Genomic DNA, 18,327 nt, shown 5'->3' with positions numbered 1-18,327 from the left:
AGTATAGGTACCCCATTTCTCCCATTTGGGTTGTTTTTAATCTTCTTTCCCCTTCATCATGGGATATTAAAGTTCCATGGTAGTCGCATAAGATCTCCCCTTTCCGAAACAGCCTGGTGGCAACCACTTTCTCTCCTTTAGTTTCATCTGGAATGATTGCCAGACCCTTCCATTCCTGACGGGAGATCAGATGCTCTACATCCTTGTTGTCTTTTTGGTCTTTCGGACGCTGTGGCTTCCAGTTCGCTAAAATCTCACAGGTTCTCGGGATGTTTTGTTTCCATCCCTGGAGCTCAACATATTTAATAATTTGACGTTCCTCTGGAAGCCTTGTCCGAAAACGACCTGAAGAAAATTGACAAAACAAATATTAGAATGGCTAAAAAACATTTTAATAGTGCATAATCAAAGGGCTGTCAATCTTGTATGGGTTTGAATTAAAGAAATCCAACACATTATTTAGCCTTTTTAGGGGAAACAATTTAGTTTTAGAAACAAAAGAATGTAGAATTTCTTACCAATAATATCCTCCATTCGCATCTTATTCTGCGCCTTCCGCCACTTGTCGTAGCAAAAACGACCTCTAGGAAGTTGCAGGCACTCTTTAAGAGGTGGAACTTCACGGTCCATGAGAAGGGGATATGTCAGGATGAATGACGAGTATACATCATCTTTCATCCTTTTTTGGGGAGATTGGGGTACCTCAACATCATCTTCCTCTTCTACCTCTCGGTTTCTTTTGGTCGAAGAAGATTCAGCAGTTCTGAAAATTCAAAGTCAATGTTATATGTGTTTCTGGACAATGAATTATAGTGCAGTTTCCCCTAATAATATATTTACTTTGTCGATGCTTGAGGTGGTTCCTTGGGAATCGTGCTATTTATCATTTCTGAGGCCATCACCAGGTCCTCTATGTTTTTCATCCGATAAAACCGCTCTGCGGTGGCATCCGAATGTGATAAATACTTGGCAAATGCACTCTTTTGGCCATCCGAGAACTTAGAGGACACATAAGTTTCCATAACGCGGCGGATTTCCTGGCTTGTGATGGGTTTCAGATTAAATCTAGAAAGGGAAAATAAAGTATAGTAAAGTAATGAAAATGTTAAGAGTATGGTAGCAAAATTGACCAATGTTTTTGCGTATCTCCAATGTGTTTATCCCCCCATGAGAAATGTAATATAGCTATGTTACGTGCAGATAAACAAGTCATCTTCACTTACTTTTGGTGGAACCTTGAGAGGTCATTGGATGCATTATATATTTTTTCACCCGTTGTTGAGATGAAAAAATATGCGCTGTCCTGGTTGTTCTTGAAGAATGTGGTTCTGATCTTCTTGAAATAAACATCAAACCACTGAAAGGAAAGAGAAACAAATGTTACCTTTGCAGACACAATAGTTACTTGAATGACATGTCATATCTATTTATTTATTTTTTAATGAAAGGAATCTTATTTACTTTTTCAAAATCATAAAATTTGAGGTAAAACACTTTACTTTCAAATTTGATACAAAATACAGAGCTATCTCATACCCCTGGGAAAATATGTATATTATACATATATTTCTATATAACACTATATCATATATATATATATATATATATATATATATATATATATATATATATATATATATATATGCCAAACAAGTTGTGTTTTTTTAAGACTTTTTAGAAATTGTAACGTCTAAAGACACTGCACAGATTAGCTAGTTTACAGTTGTGTACATATGGAGGAGTGTTGGACAAGGGATATTCCTTGTGGCTTAGAATATACTAGAAGAGGTACATTAGAAAAATACAAATATTTGATACGCACTATTTCCTCATCCTGCTGAAGTACAAAAGTAGCAACTTGCTGCGTGGATGTCTTATGGTTCTTCACACCAACAACAGTAGTGTTTACCACTTCATCTCCAAGATTGCGCTGATGGCGTTTCCTTTGCAGCCACTCAGTCACCTGCAGATGATAAAGTCATTTAACTTATCTACAGTTTACCTGGAGGAAACAGAGCTCAGGTATTAGGGTGTTACTTACTGTCATGTTCTGCACTACACCCGGTCGTTGCAGGTGCTTGAGAATGACCACAGCCTCCAGATAGTAGAGGATTGTCAGCTTCTCTTTTTCCTCAAGCTTCTGATCTGTTTTAGCTTTCTCAATGGCTTCAAGAAATCCAGGCTTTGCCACCGCCAGAAGCTTACGGTACTCCTCTGGGGGTTTAATGTCATCACTCAGCAAGTCGTACCTGTAAATAATACATACAAGAATGATTACACATGCAGCAGTTATAATATAATTGTACAATAATGTAGGACAGCCGAGGAGCTGTTGTAGGTACCTAGACACCCTGACTGTTGCAGTGCACAGTTTCTACCTAGAGCTTATGTGTATCTTTTGAATAGTTATTTAAAAGCAATTTCCTTTACCCTTGTCGGAGAGGTCTATGAGGAACAAAACTATGTATACCTGAAGTAAAACTGTGCCTGCCCCTGAATCCGTGCTTGAGTGTTACCTTTTTGCCACGATCTCCTTTGAGACGGCTTTATTGATGGCCCCTTGGATGTCCTTTGAAGCCTTTCAATCTTTTATGAATCGGACAAACAGGTCCTTGTTTTGAAGCACCAGGTTGGTGGATGTGATCTGGTACTGAACAAACCTCTTCAAGCTCTTAAGATAGTTTGCAGCAGTCTGGTTCGTTAGTCCAGTTTCTCTAAGCTTATTAAAATACTGGATTGTTTTTTCAATGTCCAGTACAAAATCCAAGGAGACTTTTGTGCTGTCCATGTAGAACAAGTACCTTGCGACATTTTCCACCTCAGATTAAAAAGAGAGAAAAATGAGATTAAATACCATGCTGAAATAAAATGAAGCTGATATAAAGTACATTCCAATAACAGCAACCAATACTATGGGTTCTATATAGGAAAGTAATGTTGTATACAGTGTACGGGATATTAAGAGAAAAATGGTAATGTTTATATGTAGGCATGGAGCGCGAGTCTGTTGTATATAAAGGACCCATCACTGAACATTACTGACTATGCAACATATAAATGGCTGATGATTATGATAGGAAATACAAGATAATGTAATTGTTTATTACTACTAAAATTTGTACCTCCTGCTGGCAATTTGGTACATTCAAGGTATGTGTCAAGTGCTTTTGGAATCCTTTAAGGATGGGATGCTCCTTGCTGTGTTTGTCGTACAAACCAGCTTCAGACATCTTCTTCCTTAGTGGAACACTCCAGTTTGGTGCGTTATCACTGGAATTAAAGACAAACAAAACAAGTTATATTATCATTGCGTCCAAATATTGGTAACAAATGAAGCCCAATGATAGAGAGAGTGAGAAACGAAGGAACAAATGTATGATCCACTTTACTTACATTGCTTGATTTTCATTATGAATTTCATCATCATCTTCCCCATCTGTATCAACATTAACTGATGGACGTCTGTCCTTAATTTGGTTGTGTTTTTGCAGAGGCCTAAGGACACATTATGTAACAAATAAGAAATGAACAGGTTATATAAATAAATGGTGATGATGATGATAATACAAGGCCCTGACAATTCTGCAAATTATAAGAATGGGTGGGGGGGGGGGTAGCATTGACAGGTGCAAGATATATTATCAGTTATCTTATAAATAGTAATACTATTAATTATTACATTGTTGCTTTAATGGAAACCTGAAGTTATGTGAAGCTATGGAAACAGATTGTAATTAGAAATAACCAATACAATCTTTACAGACCGTGCTGGGGTTGGTGAGGGTTTTCCTTTAACGTAAACTCCAGACTGCTCAAAAAACCTGACCAGCTCCTCCATGTGTGCCGCACTGAAGGTTCTGAATCTGTTGTCAGTATAGTTAACTATGCTGAGCTTTTCCAACATCTTCCTCATGTTGGAACGAGCTTCCTCTACCAAAATGGGGATGCTTGAAGGATCTGCCTTCTTCTGGCACACTCGTTGGAGATGGACTGATAAATTTGTGTCTAGTTTCTCACAGAACTTGCAGACCAGTGGAGTTCTGTGAGACCTGCCAAAAAAGCAAAATATTAGTTTTTCAAAGACGACATTATATACAATAGAATGTACTAAATAAATGATAGCTAGAATCTGGTTGCTATAAGCAACATCTCAAACTCAGTTTACTATCCCTATGTGTTTTGCCCCCAAAAAATATATGGCCTGCCAACTTTGGGGCCAAAAAAAAGCTCTTTGGGGGCCAAAACGCGTTTCGGGGTCGTCTCGTTCATCTGAGCATAATTTTTTTGTATGGAGGTATTTTTAAAGGTTCAAACCGGAAAATCCGTCTCAAAGGGTGGAAAATGATTTTCCCAAAGTCGGCCATCTTGAGGCTCAGAGCGACCGGCATGGTTTGCCCTGCGGTTTGACCGCGAAACAGGAGCGGGGGGCCAAGAACCATTTTAAAGCACCGTTCAGCTTGCGATTTCCACTGGTTTTTGCTGCGCGGTCACTCAAAAGCATAAAAGGCTAACGCTGGAAAACGCGTTTTGTCAAAAACAAAGTCGCTATTCATCTCCGGGATTGCAAAAAGCTTCATTCTGGCCTTTGTGCCGACGCGTCAGGACAAATATTACATTTCTTATGATTAATATTTCGTCAAGCGTGGTGCATATTTTTAAAAAAAGTCTGTGGTATCGATTAACAATTATGTCGCTGGAAGACTGACGACACAGCGATATAAGAGCAAGGGAAAAAAGTACATTTCAAACAATATTTAGTGGCCCAATTTATGCTTAAAAATTCTTCGCAGGGGACAAAGCCAAGGTGCTCACCTCATCTGGTACATCTGCTTTTTTCACAAAGCGAAAAATATACTTTATAACAAATTCCCTAGGAAAATTTGAGTAGGCATCTCGGTTTGACGGCGGACTGGTTAAGATAAAAAAAATTTTTTTAAAAAGCAAGCTTGGAAACGCGATAAACGCTGGTCTTAACAAATATAATTAATAAGAAAAGAAAAGTTCGCGACGCTTGAATATTGTTTTTTTCAAACTTCAAAACCAGATTCAGACAAGCTTTTGCGTCAGGCTTCCGATTGTACAAAAAATTTTCGTTTAGGCGCAAAAAGCGCCGATACTCAAGGATTACGCCAACAGTGATACCCTACTGGAGTGCATAAGACCACGAAGGCACCTCGTTCAGCAGGGCTGAACTCCGCAGTGCAAGGCCCTAGAAATGCCAAGGAGAATTCTTTGAACAGAGGAGGGTTGGGGCTACAAGATCTCTTTTGGGAACGTGGGCCCCTGGGGCCCCGGGATGGACAAGCATTTTTTTTAAAGGTTTTACATGATCACTGGATACCCTATATACCTGGATACCCTATATTCATCATCTCATATCTAAGGGACCCTTGGTCCCCTAGGCTATATAGAGGGGTCATAATTTAAAGGAGAGTCTCAGCTCTTTCAGGGTACCACTGGAATTGTAATAGACCCAGGAGAGCAAGAGATATCGACATTCATATCGTCCTATTACGTCTTAAGGCCTTACCGACAAAACTGCACATGCTAGAGGCATTTTCTTGCTGTTATGGGTCCAAGAGTATCCCAGACTCTGGCTTTGGCCTTAAACTTTAGCAGACAATCTCAGCTTTCAGGGGACATTGAAAGCTAATCAATAGCCCCTCCAGAATCGGAGAAATCGAGGTTTCAGCCCCCCACCCCTGCTTCCAGAAAGGTAGGCCTGAAAAGGGTGGATGGGGGAACATCATTCAGTTGGGCATAACTTTGCAGTGCAAGGCCGTAGAGAAGCGAGGAAGGACTCCTTGGAAAGAGGAGGGTGGGGGCTTCAAGTTCTCTATTAGGCACCTGGGCCTTTGGGGCCCTTGGAAGGGCCAGACTCACTTTAAGTTGTTGAAGGTTTTATGACAGCTATTGCAAGGTGCTAGCGCCCTTGGCTCAATGCAATTCCCTTCCTGGGGACCCACAATTATGAGACTGGTACAGTTGAACAGGGGGGACTCTGAAGTGTATGCGGTTAAAATTTGGCATCACTGACCCATTTGTAAGCGGAGAAACACCCCTTGAATATTATCAATCACAGGCGGCATAAAGCCCCAGGAGGCTTATACCTGGATACCCTATATTCATCATCTCATATCTCAGGCCCCCTTAGTCCCCTAGGCTATATAGAGGGGTCATAATTTAAAGGAGAGTCCCAGCTCTTTCAGGGTACCACTGGAATTGTAATAAACCCAGGAGAGCAAGAGATATCGACATTCATATCGTCCTATTACGTCTTAAGGCCTTACCGACAAAACTGCACATGCTAGAGGCATTTTCTTGCTCTTATGGGTCCAAGAGTATCCCAGACTCTGGCTTTGGCCTTAAACTTTAGCAGACAATCCCATCTTTCAGGGAACATTGAAAGCTAATCAATAGCCCCTCCAGAATCGGAGAAATCGAGGTTTCAGGCCCCCACCCCTGCTTCCAGAAAGGTAGGCCTGAAAAGGGTGGATGGGGGAACATCATTCAGTTGGGCATAACTCTGCAGTGCAAGGCCGTAGAGAAGTGAGGAAGGACTCCTTGGAAAGAGGAGGGTGGGGGCTTCAAGTTCTCTATTAGGCACCTGGGCCTTTGGGGCCCTTGGAAGGGCCAGACTCACTTTAATTTGTTGAAGGTTTTATGACAGCTATTGCAAGGTGCTAGCGCCCTTGGCTCAATGCAATGCCCTTCCTGGGGACCCACAATTATGAGACTGGTACAGTTGAACAGGGGGGACTCTGAAGTGTATGCGGTTTAAATTCGGCATCACTGACCCATTTGTAAGCGGAGAAACACCCCTTGAATATTATCAATCACAGGCGGCATAAAGCCCCAGGAGGCTTATACCTGGATACCCTATATTCATCATCTCATATCTCAGGCCCCCTTAGTCCTCCAGGCTTTATAGAGGGGTCATAATTTAAAGGAGAGTCTCAGCTCTTTCAGGGTACCACTGGAATTGTAATAGACCCAGGAGAGCAAGAGATATCGACATTCATATTGTCCTATTACGTCCTAAGGCCTTACCGACAAAACTGAACATGCTAGAGGCATTTTCTTGCTGTTATGGGTCCAAGAGTATCCCAGACTCTGGCTTTGGCCTTAACCTTTAGCAGATAATCTCAGCTTTCAGGGGACATTGAAAGCTAATCAATAGCCCCTCCAGAATCTGAGAAATCGAGGTTTCAGCCACCCACCCCTGCTTCCAGAAAGGTAGGCCTGAAAAGGGTGGATGGGGGAACATCATTCAGTTGGGCATAACTTTGCAGTGCAAGGCCGTAGAGAAGTGAGGAAGGACTCCTTGGAAAGAGGAGGGTGGGGGCTTCAAGTTCTCTATTAGGCACCTGGGCCTTTGGGGCCCTTGGAAGGGCCAGACTCACTTTAGGTTGTTGAAGGTTTTATGAGAGCTATTGCAAGGTACTAGCGCCCTTGGCTCAATGCAGTGCCCTTCCTGGGGACCCACAATTATGAGACTGGTACAGTTGAACAGGGGGGACTCTGAAGTGTATGCGGTTTAAATTTGGCATCACTGACCCATTTGTAAGCGGAGAAACACCCCTTCAAAATTATCAATCACAGGCGGCATAAAGCCCCAGGAGGCTGATACCTGGATACCCTATATTCATCATTTCATATCTCAGGCCCCCTTAGTCCCCTAGGCTATATAGAGGGGTCATAATTTAAAGGAGAGTCCCAGCTCTTTCAGGGTACCACTGGAATTGTAATAAACCCAGGAGAGCAAGAGATATCGACATTCATATCGTCCTATTACGTCTTAAGGCCTTACCGACAAAACTGCACATGCTAGAGGCATTTTCTTGCTCTTATGGGTCCAAGAGTATCCCAGACTCTGGCTTTGGCCTTAAACTTTAGCAGACAATCCCATCTTTCAGGGAACATTGAAAGCTAATCAATAGCCCCTCCAGAATCGGAGAAATCGAGGTTTCAGCCCCCCACCCCTGCTTCCAGAAAGGTAGGCCTGAAAAGGGTGGATGGGGGAACATCATTCAGTTGGGCATAACTCTGCAGTGCAAGGCCGTAGAGAAGTGAGGAAGGACTCCTTGGAAAGAGGAGGGTGGGGGCTTCAAGTTCTCTATTAGGCACCTGGGCCTTTGGGGCCCTTGGAAGGGCCAGACTCACTTTAATTTGTTGAAGGTTTTATGACAGCTATTGCAAGGTGCTAGCGCCCTTGGCTCAATGCAATGCCCTTCCTGGGGACCCACAATTATGAGACTGGTACAGTTGAACAGGGGGGACTCTGAAGTGTATGCGGTTTAAATTCGGCATCACTGACCCATTTGTAAGCGGAGAAACACCCCTTGAATATTATCAATCACAGGCGGCATAAAGCCCCAGGAGGCTTATACCTGGATACCCTATATTCATCATCTCATATCTCAGGCCCCCTTAGTCCTCCAGGCTTTATAGAGGGGTCATAATTTAAAGGAGAGTCTCAGCTCTTTCAGGGTACCACTGGAATTGTAATAGACCCAGGAGAGCAAGAGATATCGACATTCATATTGTCCTATTACGTCCTAAGGCCTTACCGACAAAACTGCACATGCTAGAGGCATTTTCTTGCTGTTATGGGTCCAAGAGTATCCCAGACTCTGGTTTGGCCTTAACCTTTAGCAGATAATCTCAGCTTTCAGGGGACATTGAAAGCTAATCAATAGCCCCTCCAGAATCGGAGAAATCGAGGTTTCAGCCCTCCCACCCCTGCTTCCAGAAAGGTAGGCCTGAAAAGGGTGGATGGGGAAACATCATTCAGTTGGGCATAACTCTGCAGTGCAAGGCCGTAGAGAAGCGAGGAAGGACTCCTTGGAAAGAGAAGGGTGGGGGCTTCAAGTTCTCTATTAGGCACCTGGGCCTTTGGGGCCCTTGGAAGGGCCAGACTCACTTTAAGTTGTTGAAGGTTTTATGAGAGCTATTGCAAGGTGCTAGCGCCCTTGGCTCAATGCAGTGTCCTTCCTGGGGACCCACAATTATGAGACTGGTACAGTTGAACAGGGGGGACTCTGAAGTGTATGCGGTTTAAATTTGGCATCACTGACCCATTTGTAAGCGGAGAAACACCCCTTCAAAATTATCAATCACAGGCGGCATAAAGCCCCAGGAGGCTGATACCTGGATACCCTATATTCATCATTTCATATCTCAGGCCCCCTTAGTCCCCTAGGCTATATAGAGGGGTCATAATTTAAAGGAGAGTCCCAGCTCTTTCAGGGTACCACTGGAATTGTAATAGACCCAGGAGAGCAAGAGATATCGACATTCATATCGTCCTATTACGTCTTAAGGCCTTACCGACAAAACTGCACATGCTAGAGGCATTTTCTTGCTCTTATGGGTCCAAGAGTATCCCAGACTCTGGCTTTGGCCTTAAACTTTAGCAGACAATCTCAGCTTTCAGGGGACATTGAAAGCTAATCAATAGCCCCTCTAGAATCGGAGAAATCGAGGTTTCAGCCCCCCACCCCTGCTTCCAGAAAGGTAGGCCTGAAAAGGGTGGATGGGGAAACATCATTCAGTTGGGCATAACTTTGCAGTGCAAGGCCGTAGAGAAGTGAGGAAGGACTCCTTGGAAAGAGGAGGGTGGGGGCTTCAAGTTCTCTATTAGGCACCTGGGCCTTTGGGGCCCTTGGAAGTGCCAGACTCACTTTAATTTGTTGAAGGTTTTATGACAGCTATTGCAAGGTGCTAGCGCCCTTGGCTCAATGCAATGCCCTTCCTGGGGACCCACAATTATGAGACTGGTACAGTTGAACAGGGGGGACTCTGAAGTGTATGCGGTTTAAATTCGGCATCACTGACCCATTTGTAAGCGGAGAAACACCCCTTGAATATTATCAATCACAGGCGGCATAAAGCCCCAGAAGGCTTATACCTGGATACCCTATATTCATCATGTCATATCTCAGGCCCCCTTAGTCCTCCAGGCTTTATAGAGGGGTCATAATTTAAAGGAGAGTCTCAGCTTTTCAGGGTACCACTGGAATTGTAATAGACCCAGGAGAGCAAGAGATATCGACATTCATATTGTCCTATTACGTCCTAAGGCCTTACCGACAAAACTGCACATGCTAGAGGCATTTTCTTGCTGTTATGGGTCCAAGAGTATCCCAGACTCTGGCTTTGGCCTTAAACTTTAGCAGACAATCTCAGCTTTCAGGGGACATTGAAAGCTAATCAATAGCCCCTCCAGAATCGGAGAAATCGAGGTTTCAGCCCCCCACCCCTGCTTCCAGAAAGGTAGGCCTGAAAAGGGTGGATGGGGAAACATCATTTAGTTGGGCATAACTCTGCAGTGCAAGGCCGTAGAGAAGCGAGGAAGGACTCCTTGGAAAGAGGAGGGTGGGGGCTTCAAGTTCTCTATTAGGCACCTGGGCCTTTGGGGCCCTTGGAAGGGCCAGACTCACTTTAATTTGTTGAAGGTTTTATGAGAGCTATTGCAAGGTGCTAGCGCCCTTGGCTCAATGCAATGCCCTTCCTGGGGACCCACAATTATGAGACTGGTACAGTTGAACAGGGGGGACTCTGAAGTGTATGCGGTTTAAATTCGGCATCACTGACCCATTTGTAAGCGGAGAAACACCCCTTGAATATTATCAATCACAGGCGGCATAAAGCCCCAGAAGGCTTATACCTGGATACCCTATATTCATCATTTCATATCTCAGGCCCCCTTAGTCCTCCAGGCTTTATAGAGGGGTCATAATTTAAAGGAGAGTCTCAGCTCTTTCAAATGTTTGTAAATTAGAAAAGAATTGTTATGATTTAACACTCGGTTAAAGTCCAAGTCTGACAGGCCCACTGATCCACTGGGAATTCAAATGTAATTTTGGTTGTGTATACTAATACATCAGTGCGGAAGAACTAGTCTAATCCTCTGTTTGTAAGAAGGGCACACAATTCATTTCATCCTGCCAACAGTTTAGACCATATATTTGTGGTAACAATGTACTTTGACAACCACCTCCATGGAGGCAGCTGTTACTTTGACTGTAGCCAGCTGATTGTAAGGAAGCAGCAATAATGTCCTCTAGGAAAGTGCAGGCATTCTAAGGTGGAGGTTCATCGTCCATGTGAAGGGGATGTGTCAGGATAAATGATCTTTCATACTTTCTGGGGGAGTTTGTTGTACCTCATCTTCCTCTTCCACCTCCTGTTTTCTTTTGCTTGAAGTCGATTCAGCATTTATGAGAATACAAAGTCAATGGCCCCAGTGGGTCAGGTGTTATGTTTCTGGACAGTCATTTATACTGCAGTTTCATCTTTTGAACAGTCATCTATATTGAGCTATTATGTGTGTGTATGTATGTATGTGTATATATATATATATATATATATATATATATATATATATATATATATATATATATATTATAATAATTTTTTTTTTTTTTTTTAGAATCATATTGTACATGTATGCTATGTGTTTGAAGGAAGGGTTAGGGTCACTGTAATAAGATTGTAGTACGATTTTCAGCAGTGTCACAATAGCTGCAGTGAGATGAACTAGTAGACAGGTTTAATCAGCAGCGTTTGCACTGTCTATTGGTGCTGCTGAGTTGTCACAGGTTGGACAACACTGATCTAGCCCATAGCATTTGATTAGTCTATTAGTGAAAGCTGTAGGTAACAGCTGGTATTAGGAAGTGGAATGTGATTGGTTCATGTGCTATTCCTTGTGTTTAAAAGGACAGCTCATACCTGTGCTAACAATGGCTGGATATTGACACATTTGGTAAGAGGTCTAAGGGACACAAAATCTGTTTTGAAATGTATTTTGGATTTTTGAATTAAATACACTGGGCCTGATTCATTAGGGGAAGTTAGCCACTATTTAATTTGTAACCTTTGCATTATAGCTGAACAAATATTTAATATGATGTAGCACTTACCCTTGTGTATCAAACCATTGTCCTATAGATTGTAATTTTTTTTGTGTGTTAGTAAATTTTCTGGAAATTATTTTATTTTGCACATAAGTTAAATACTGGCTGTTCTTTCAAGTAGCACATAGTCTGTGTGACACAGATACTTGAAAACTTATTTGTGCACTGAAATTTAAAGTGGATCTAGGAAATGAGCCAGTGTTTTCTTTATGTGCAAAATAAACTAATATGCACCCCTTGCATTGTAACATGATTTTGTCCAGAAAACTCACTAAAGTGAATTATCCACCCCCCCTCCCAGTGTCAGTACATGCCCTCATGTTCTAATACTTCTCTTCCTTTGTAGAATGTTTAACTCCTGCACCTTGTTCAAACCCTTGATATATTTAAATGTTTCTATTATCCTTTCTCTTCTGTGCTCAAAACTATACATATCACACATAACGCATAATAGTGCAAAAGACAATGTCTTGTTCCCCCCCCCCCATACACTAGAAGTCCCCCCCCCATACACTAGAAGTCCCCCCCCCCCCATACACTAGAAGTCCCCCCCCCCATACACTAGAAGTCCCCCCCCCCATACACTAGAAGTCCCCCCCCCATACACTAGAAGTCCCCCCCCCATACACTAGAAGTCCCCCCCCCCATACACTGCAGGCCCCCCCCCCATTTACAGCAGGCCCCCCACGTTTTGTGCGCGCACCCCACCCCCCACATTTTGTGCGCGCACCCCACCCCCCACATTTTGTGCGCGCACCCCACCCCCCAACATTTTGTGCGTGCACCCCACCCCCCACATTTTGTGCGTGCACCCCACCCCCCACATTTTGTGCGTGCACCCCACCCCCCACATTTTGTGCGTGCACCCCACCCCCCACATTTTGTGCGCGCACCCCACCCCCCACATTTTGTGCGCGCACCCCACCCCCCAACATTTTGTGCGTGCACCCCACCCCCCACATTTTGTGCGTGCACCCCACCCCCCACATTTTGTGCGTGCACCCCACCCCCCACATTTTGTGCGTGCACCCCACCCCCCACATTTTGTGCGTGCACCCCCCACATTTTGTGAGTGCACCCCCCACATTTTGTGCCTGCACCCTCCCCACCCACTTTATGCACCTGCCCTGCCCCCCACCACTTTTTATTTGCACAAATGTGTTTTTTTTTAATTTTTTAATTTTCATTTTTAAATAAATAAAGATATGTTAAGCTAACAAATTCTGTGGCGCTTTACCATCATGTTGCTTTTTCCAGAGACCAGACCCCCCCCCCAGGTGTGTGCCTGCCCCCCTCCATCACTCTGTGCCATTCTGCCACCACCTTCATCACTACAGGGGCTATCACACTCTCATTACATTGCCACAAGCCCCCTGTGCCAGCACACACATTACTGTGCCCCCTTAAGATCACACTGCTCACTCCACTGCAGAGAGACTTTACAGGCTCAAGACTGGTGAGCGAGATTGGAAGGAGAAGTGACCCAGAGGAGAACAGACCAAGCTGTTCAAGGTGAGTCCCTGATGTTTCCTTACATCAGTACATTCTCCATGGCTGCACCTTTATTCTCCTGTGTCTGTTTCTAAAATCTCCTCTGTTATAATTTCTTGTGTCATATTCATTATACATGTCCAAACAGGGAAGGTCTTCAAGACTCTGTAGGTATACCGAGGGATGAAGACTTCCAGAAGCTGCGGAGACAGTTCCCTGTGATAGCTGATGGACGTGGGCCACAGTTAAGGGACTACAGACTCCTATCACTCAAGATCAACAGCATAAGAAAATATGGTAAATAAGAATTTATACTAAATTTTAGGTAATAATGAAATTAGTGATTCTGCTTTATAAGGTTTCACAGGAAATGTTATATGTACAGTGTCTGTGAGAAGCTAAGAAACAAAGAAATGCTCAGCTTTTCAAAGACAACTTTTATATGTAGAGCCCTGTATATAGTCACTAAGAGTGTCAGCTCCCTGGGAGAGGGTTCATGGTCAGAGGCCAAGTGAGACTGAGCTATCTGTACAGCGCTGCGGTATATAAATATATGATGTGTGCCTCTAACAGGAGAGAGATATGGGAGCTAAAAGCCACCAGGTCACATGTGACCTCCCCATTAATATTATGTCCATATGACCTTTATACACTGTGCAGGAGGAGACAGGAGATGTATATAGGAGCTGTATATATTTACCTATCACTGCAACACTTTGAAAAGTGTGTGTGTGTATATATGTGTATATATATGTGTATATATATGTGTATATATATGTGTATATATATGTGTATATATATGTGTATATATATGTGTATATATATGTGTATATATATGTGTATATATATGTGTATATATATATATATATATATATATATATATATATATATATATATATATATATATATACTTTTTTTTTTTTTTCATATATTCACATAGATGGTAATAAAAATATATATTTGACAACTGGTGATAATACATAATAAACTATTAATAATAAATGACCAACTGTTAATAAACATATTTAAAAGAAAATTCATTTAGCAAAAAATAAAATTTTAAACCAGGACAGTCCACCAAAAAACTAATCGTCTAAGTCGGCCCCTTCCCCTCCAAAAGAGGCTTTTTAACTCCATAGTCAAATAGAAGTTCCACCCCAGGACCGATGTATTGTCGCTGTGAGGTTACTGGGTTTAATTATGTTTTTATAGTCCACAGTTTGTAAGAAACTGGCTTAATGTTGTACTTGTTTCTAGAGTGATTCTTTTTTTTTTTTTTTTTTTTTGCCAAAAGTTGCTTTGAGGTGCAAGTGACAACTGTACGGTGCACTTATTGTGTCCACACACAACGCTATTCCTTGGAATCTTTAAAACAAAGCAGGTGCCCCATTGCTTCCTATGGGATTATCTTCATTCTTTTATCCCCTTCATCATTATATATTAAAGATCCATGAGAGTCACATAAGATTTCCCTTTCCGAACCCAAACTGGTGGCAACCAGTTTGTCTTCTTTATTTTCATCTGGAAACATTGCCGGACCCTTCCATTTGTGATGAAAGACCAGATATTGTTATTTTGGTTACTCAGACACTGTGGCTTTCAGTTGGGTCCTGCGGGGGGACCCTGTCGCCAGCTGACGGACTCTGGAACAGAAAAAAAAAGCAGGGCCCTGTCGTCCGGGCTGGGGATGTTTTGTGTCCATCTCTGGTGCTTAACGTACCGAAGAATCTGATGTTCTTCTGGAAGCAGTCAAAAAAATATTTGGCCTATTTGGGGGAACAATTTAGTTTTTAAAACAAAAGAATGCAGAATTTCCTACCAATAATATCCTCCATGCACATCTTATTCTGCACCTTTCACCAGAATAAGCAGCACAGACATCAGCATCCATCCATTCTGTGCATGCTCCAGAAGTAGTCATCTAAATGTATTTTGCTGAAATATATTACAATTTCCATGACTGTCCACCTGTCAGTCAATTAGTGACAAATGTTTGTAAATTAGAAAATAAGTGTTTAGTCCATTTGCACCGGACTGAAGTTTCTGAATCTGACGTTGCCATATTCCACTTGGCTCAGCTTCTCCAACATCTTCCTCATGTTGGAATGAGCTTCCTCTACCAAAATAGTGATCTGTCTTCTTCTGGCACACTCTTTGCAGATGCACTTTACACAAATCTATCACAGAACTTGCAGTAAATTTGACATGCTAATGGCACACAAACTGAATGAGTATTTTTTTTATAATATGTATTTGTTAAATGGAACAATTTAAGTACCCCTTTGTTCGAAGCACTATGAAACAGTACTTGGGGCAGGCCGTAGGGTCAGCAAATATCCAATAACGTATGAAACTTTGAACAGAACATGCCACACTAGAAATTATAAACTTGTCTGCAAGTTATGTGATATGGCACCTTCTTTCATCCTTTTTTTTTGGGGAGTTTGTTGCATATTAACATCAACTTCCTCTTCCACCTCTCGGTTTCTTTTGCTTGAAGACGATTCAGCATTTCTGAAAATGCAAAAAGTCAATGATATATGTTTCTGGAAAGTCATTTATAGTGGGCTATTATGTGTGTATGTGGATAGAAATAGAGATATATTTATTTTATTAGAACCTTAATGTAGATGTATGCTGGGTGTTTGATGGAAGTGACATCACTGTAATAAAATTGCAGTAAGTATTTCAGCAGTGTCACAATAGCTGCAGTGAGATGAACTACTAGACAGGTTTAATCAGCAGCGTTTGCACTGTCTATTGGTGCTGCTGAGTTATCATGTGTGTAATAAGGGCACAGACTTGTACAGTGTGTATATACACGTACCTTATTGTAGATGTATGCTGGGTGTTTGAAGATTTCCTGTGAAGCTGATTGCTGTAGAATTGTCTATATACAGATATCTGTGAGAAGCTAAGACGCTACATCTGTTGTGATGCAACACTCGGCTTATCAAAGAGAGCCCTGTATAGAAGTGTCAGCACCCTAGGAGAGGATATATATATATATATATATATATATATCTTATTGTAGATGTATGCTGGGTGTTTGATGGAAGTGACATCACTGTAATAAAATTGCAGTAAGTATTTCAGCAGTGTCACAATAGCTGCAGTGAGATGAACTACTAGACAGGTTTAATCAGCAGCGTTTGCACTGTCTATTGGTGCTGCTGAGTTATCATGTGTGTAATAAGGGCACAGACTTGTACAGTGTGTATATACACGTACCTTATTGTAGATGTATGCTGGGTGTTTGAAGGAAGTGACATCACTGCCATTCACCTGCCAACCAGGAAGTGCTGAGTGACAGGAAATACCTGGCAGCCATGCTCATTTCTCAGCACATAGCACATTGTACAGACATGTGTTCACAGCTCTCCTGACTCTTCTTATTCATTTCACCTCAGACCATTCTACAACAATCAGCTTCTCAAAGAGAGCCTTGTATATAAGTGTCAGCACCCTAGGAGAGGAGATAGATAGATAGATAGATAGCTAGATAGAGATGCAGCTCTTTGCAAATTGAAAAATGGTTCCAGAGAAGTGAATATCACACAATATCAATATCTGAGTGAGAGAAGTTAAAAATATCCAAGGCAATGTAAAATACAATATAACATTTTAATATACAATTAAGTCACAATGCTCAATATCAAAAGTATATATCAAAAGTCGTATACTGTGGAGATTAACCTATTATCTAATCTTTACATAACAGTTCCACTGGTGTTCACACTTATTATGATTGATCATCTACAATCTTATATAATAGTTCCATCTGTGTTTACACTTGCTATTATGATTGATCTATAATCAATATCATATCTTCTAATTTATTACTGCAGTAATATATACTTTTTATATTGAGTATTGTGACTTTTAATTGTATATTAAAATGTTATATTGTATTTTACATTGCCTTGGATATTTTTAACTTCTCTCACTCAGATATTGATATCATGTGATATTCACTTCTCTGGAACCATTTTTCAGCGCTGTGTAATTGTTTTCTTCCCAGGAGATTATAACCCTAACTCCCAGGCTCGGGTCTATGGAGGAGAAAATACTTTACCTACAGCTTGGCAGGGTGCTTTGGATACATATCAGTGAGAAGCTAAGATATTCACCAATAGTGCAAAAGCACTCAGCTTCTCACAGATATCCACAGAAGTTTATTCAGATCCCTATTCAATATATTTACCAACCAGCAGGGGATGTCAAGATGGTTTTATTGTACATTGGGTGGAATTCTGCAGTAATGAAATTACATTGATTAAATGGATTGTATCGGGGGGGGAGGAAGCACGGCAACCACTGACACTTGCACAGAGGAAAGGCCTAGCATCCCAGGACATATCTGTAAATAAAATAAAATTATATTTTAAAAAGTACATTGATAGTCAATTAAAATATATATTAGACAACAGGTGATAATACTTAAAAGTGGCAAGTTTTTCTGCTCAAAGGCATTTCCCAGCGATTTGGGTCACACGTGACTTTACCGGTCACTTGGTCATTGTTGGAAGTTTCATGCAAATCTGAGATGGCTCGGCCTCCATTCTCGGTTCTGCATTATGCGTAGATAGAGCGTGCTGTTTTATCAGGTTCCTTGCTATATCCATCTCTGTAGCTTCCACCTTTACCTGCATCCTCCTGGCACCAACATATGTTTATCCCCAAAATGTGGCTTATCCCCATTCCAGAACCTGGAAAGCTGAAGAATGCAAACTCCCGAGCTAGTTTCAGATAGTTGGTAGATAGATACGTTCACGGCACTAACAGTCATCCGCCAGCTCTGCTTTTTCCAACAGCAAGAATAAGCTGTTTTTTTGGAATGACATAGCCAGCACAGACATCATCCATCCATCCATTCTGTGCATGCACCAGAAATATTTATCCAAATATATCTTGC

This window comes from Mixophyes fleayi, unplaced genomic scaffold (assembly GCF_038048845.1).
Source record: "Mixophyes fleayi isolate aMixFle1 unplaced genomic scaffold, aMixFle1.hap1 Scaffold_35, whole genome shotgun sequence".
Lineage (NCBI taxonomy): Eukaryota > Metazoa > Chordata > Amphibia > Anura > Limnodynastidae > Mixophyes > Mixophyes fleayi.
Note: the sequence above shows the minus strand (reverse complement) of the source record.